Genomic DNA, 4677 nt, shown 5'->3' on the forward strand with positions numbered 1-4677 from the left:
AAGTGTCATAGGTGTGAACAATCTGATGCATTTCAAAAGCAAACTCCTGGTCCAACGTAAAATACTAATTGCAGATAGATTCAATTGGATTGAGAGGGATCTTAGGAGGTCTTTTGTCCGTCCTCCTGTTCAAAGCAGGGTTCACTCTGAATTCAGACCAGGCTGCTGAGGGATTTGTCCAGACAGGTCTTGAAAATCACTTAGAGCAAAGATTCCACACCCTCTCTGAATGATTTATTCCAGTCCTAAATCATCCTCATAGTGAACATTTTTTTTCCTCATACGTAGTCAGAGATTCTTGTTTCAGTTTATGCCTGTAATCTCTCATTCTCCTGTTGCATATCACCATAAAGAGCCTGGCTCCATCACCTCAGTCACCTCTTCGTAGGTACTGGGGGGGCTGCTCATAGGTTCCACTTCAATCTGACCAAGCTAATGTCCCTCAGCCTCCTCTCCCAGAGCAACTCTCCAACCTCTGACTATTCTGATGACTCTCCACTGAACTTACTCCAGGTTATCAACGTCTGTCCTATATTCAGGTCCCTAAAGTGCCCCAAATGTGGTCTAACAAGTGCTAAGTAAAGGGGAGTAATCACTTCTCTCAGGCTACCAGTGTGCACCTGTTGATACAGCCAATACATGATGCTGTTAGTCTACAGCAGGCTAAGCAAGCTGGCTCATGTTTCACCTCATGACCACTGGAAACCCCACATCCTTTTCTGCAGAGGTATTCTCCAGCCAGTCAGTCCCCTACCTGAACCATTGCGGGGTGTTAGTCCATTATGGGTACTCTACTTTTTATTTGTCCTCATTGAATTTCATGAGTTTCCTGTGGGCCATTCCTCCTGTCTGTCTGGTTCTCCATGAATGGCAGCTCTACCCTGAAGCGTATCAACTCTTTCCCCAGTTTTCCCTCATCCACGACTTGATGGGGGGTGGTTCCAGCTCTTCCTCCTTGGCATTGGTAAAGGTACTAAATTGGATAGGTCTCATAGGCCTCTTGTGGTACTTCACTTGTAATCAGCCTCTAGGTTAGAGTATAAACCATTAACCACTGTCCTCAGACCCTGATGATCCAGCCAGTTTTTCCTAAAGCCCACAGCCTGTGTTCTACTTGCCTTCACTACTCCAGAGTTTCATGGTTGTTACAGCCAAGGCTGCCATTGATTATCTTATCCCCAACCAGTTCTTTCTTACTCCTGAGTAGCAGCTCTGGAAGATAACACATGTAGTATCTGTTTGAAGAAATTTACCCCAAAATCCTCCAGAAACCTTTGCAAGGTCCCTGAGGTGACCATGTTCGTGTCCTGTTTATTCTCTACGATGCTATGGAGTCTGTTCACCTTCTCCCACAGCTTCTTTTGCTGGTGATGCAGTGCCCCAACCAGAGTGTATCTCCTGCTGTGAGGCCAGTGTCACCGTGCAGCCTGAGTCCTGGGAGGCAGCACCCTCCCTCAGGAGCTTTGTCTCGGTGGAGACCTCTGATTTCCCAGGGTGTCTTCTCCTGTGGGTGCTGGGGATAGAGCCTTGTAGTGCCTTCCCCGCATGGTTGTGGCACAATCCCACGTTGTCTGAAGCAGACGTTTAGGGCCTGCATTGTATGTGCCACCATGCAACTGGGATGCTGACTTCCAAAGACTCTGCTGCACCTTGTAGTGGGTGAAAACAGTTACTAGAAGTGTTTAAAGAAAATACCAACAGGATTACCTTAAACACCTGTAAATTAGATGCTTAAACTGCCCTGACTGTGTTGATTTGTGAAACATGGATGTGAGTGGACCAGATTACTGAGTGACCTGCCTTTGTGGAACTGGGAAGTTGCCTTAACTGACAGTTACCTGTTTTTGATAGATAGCATATTATTTGCAGATTTATGTGAGTGATATGTACCATTATCTCAGGATATCTCTTTGAAGAATAAATTAGTATAATGCTGTTGTTTTTTTTAATTATGTCATAAATTACTTGGCTCTTGCCCTGAGGGATCTATAGTGTATACTAAAACATAGACAAGGAGTCCCCATGAAAGTTCAGAGGATGCTGCTGCTTCAGAGAGATCTGGTTTTGCTAGTAGTTTATTATTTCTGAGGTTTTTATTTCCTGTATCAGACCCACACTGGTGAATCCCCAGGAGGGGTGTGAATGGGTCCTGTAGTACCTGGCGTGCAGTGTGAGTGCCCGGGGCACTCAGAACGGTTTGGACAGCAAAGTAAAAAATATGAAAATGAAAACAAGGAAAGTTGCAAGGTGAGATTTGTAGGCTGAGGGAAGGATGTGACTGAAGAGAAGAGAAAAGAATAAAGGTACCTGGAGGTGTGATCTGTGTGCAGCTTTAATTAAGGCAAAGGGAAGAAGTGGGTAACAAAATGACAGCGGTGATGTTCGTGCAGTTTATGAGTCCAGACTTGTGTTTTGCTTCTAGCATTATGTGCACTTAAAAAAAATGCAATCTTAATGAGCTAAGCACACTAGTGAGTTTAACTTGAATGCTAATGTTCTTGGCAAAGGATGCAACTCTTAAAGCTCTCTCTTAAATCTCTGTGCAAGAAATAGAATTTTCACATCTCTTAATATTACATAATTCTCAGGAGCCCTGATGTATCACTTTTAATAATAACTCATAAATTATATGAGAGTCTCATTTAACTGCTTTTCAGTTGGAAATAATCGTTTAGAAGAAAGGTGATTAGATATAGCAATTTATGAAGGAGGACATGACAGGCTACTTGCTATAGCTGCTTATTTTCTGTAGCTATTTTCTTAAGCATTTTATACAATATATAATTTTTTATAATTAGTAAATATCAATAAAGTCAGGCTAAAAGCAATGTCGTGCCAGCTTTAGTCTGTTCTCTTACAATTTTGTCATTGTGAGAAATATTTGTGTTTGAATTTGCTAGGAATGCATTGTCATCAGTTCACTACTGCAACACACTGAACATTGTCCAACAGTTGCTACATAATTCACATGTTTGCTTAGGTTTTTACTGGCTTAGTCTTGCTTTTATTTTTTCTAAATATATTTTCTGTATTCTGTATCTAATACTTTTTTCCTTATCTTAGCTTCACATAAAATGTTAATTTGCAGTGTAGTCATAATAACCTGGACATTGTCTACTATAGTGTCTTTTTTTTTGTTCTTGTAATAAAGCAAGGTACGCTTGCTTGCATGTAAATAATTCTTATGCATGATCAAAGAATGCAATTAGAATTTGACTTTTGTCTCACTTAGGATTTTCGTCTTTGTTTTCTGGATCTGATCTTAGTTACATTTTGTGGGTTTAACTTTGGGGAAAAATTGGACTAAATACAGTCTGTTTAGAAAGAACTATGTATTACACAAAACAGTACATAAGCATATTTCATTATTTGAGAGGTGGTTTTTCAGTGACGTTTTCCCCTTTAATTTGTTCCTTCATAGTAATGAAATATTCTACTTTTCATTTACTTCCTTGCAGAACAAATAGTTGTTCATCACATATATAACATCATGTTTTAAGGAGATACAGGAGTCAGGAAAATACTGTTGCTGAAAAACAGAAATAGTTTTGCTTTCTGCATGTTAAAAGGGTAGTAAAAAGCCCATGTTAGGGTTTTGTGGGGAGTAATATTTAGTTTATAATCTAATCCCTACTTGTTAATAAAGTTTCCCATATAATCTGCTTGCCATAGTTACAAGCAACTAACTTACCAGATGAATACAAATTGGGAAAATGGTGCTGTAGAAGCTGTCAGTTGGTCAGCAGAACGGTCAGTTTCTGTTCTGTTACCGCAATACAAAAGTGTACTAAATTTACTGTAGCCTGCAGAATTTTGTCTGTTTGCAGCACCATGATTTAAAAGCAGAATCTGTTCCCATGTGTTCATTGATCCTAATACTCTATCAAAGTAGTGAAATATGCAAATAAAATAACTTGAACAAGCTTCAGGTGAAATGAAGTAACTGCAAGAATGTAAAATGCTTGCGATTGTGGAAATATTAATAAAATTACTGAACTTATAGAAAGTCTCCAGCACAACAGAAAATGCTTTTATACTCAAAGTACTAAAGAAACAAGGTTGAAGTAAGTGGCAAGGTACAGTGCTCCTTTCATTGATTGTCAAAGACTTCTGCAGTGTAATTTTAAGGAAAGTAAAGGAAATTACTGTGGCAAAATGAAGGAAAAGGTAAGCTGACTTTCAGCTTGAAAGGAAACATGAATCAGATTATTTTTTTCACTCTGGGAACATCAAAATTGAAAGTTTTAGTAAGTAAACTAAGTAGTAAGAACTCTTTTTCATCATAGGTTTTTAAGGAAGTGTCTGGCTGTCTCTACTAGGATTCATTCTGGGGCATCTTGTGACATGATATCAAGGAAATAGCATAATTAATACTTGGTTTTTATCAAGTTGCAGCTTGTATAGTTAGCAGGGCTATCAAATAAGAACGTGTTATCTTACCTCTATTTACCACTTGCCTTAATTAATGAAATAGTGTATTTGATAGATGGCATCAAATGGCTTATAGTATCTTAGATGGTTTGGAATCTGTTGGCAAAAGACTTCCTTAGATTGATCATTCAACCACCCCATAAGCAAGGTTAAAACGCTGTCCTGCACCGGAAAAGGATGGGATTATTTATTGTGAAAAAAATAAATCTGAGAACCTGAGAAATCTCTATTGCTTAGTTACCTTTC

General features: G+C 39.2%; 1 protein-coding gene across 1 annotated transcript in view; it reads left to right on the forward strand.

Moving 5' to 3' along the window:
• CDK19 (cyclin-dependent kinase 19) overlaps nt 1-4677 on the forward strand; it is a 131061-nt gene that overhangs the window by 99414 nt on the left and 26970 nt on the right. The window lies entirely within an intron of this gene.

This window comes from Charadrius vociferus, unplaced genomic scaffold (assembly GCF_000708025.1).
Source record: "Charadrius vociferus isolate BGI_N301 unplaced genomic scaffold, ASM70802v2 scaffold359, whole genome shotgun sequence".
Lineage (NCBI taxonomy): Eukaryota > Metazoa > Chordata > Aves > Charadriiformes > Charadriidae > Charadrius > Charadrius vociferus.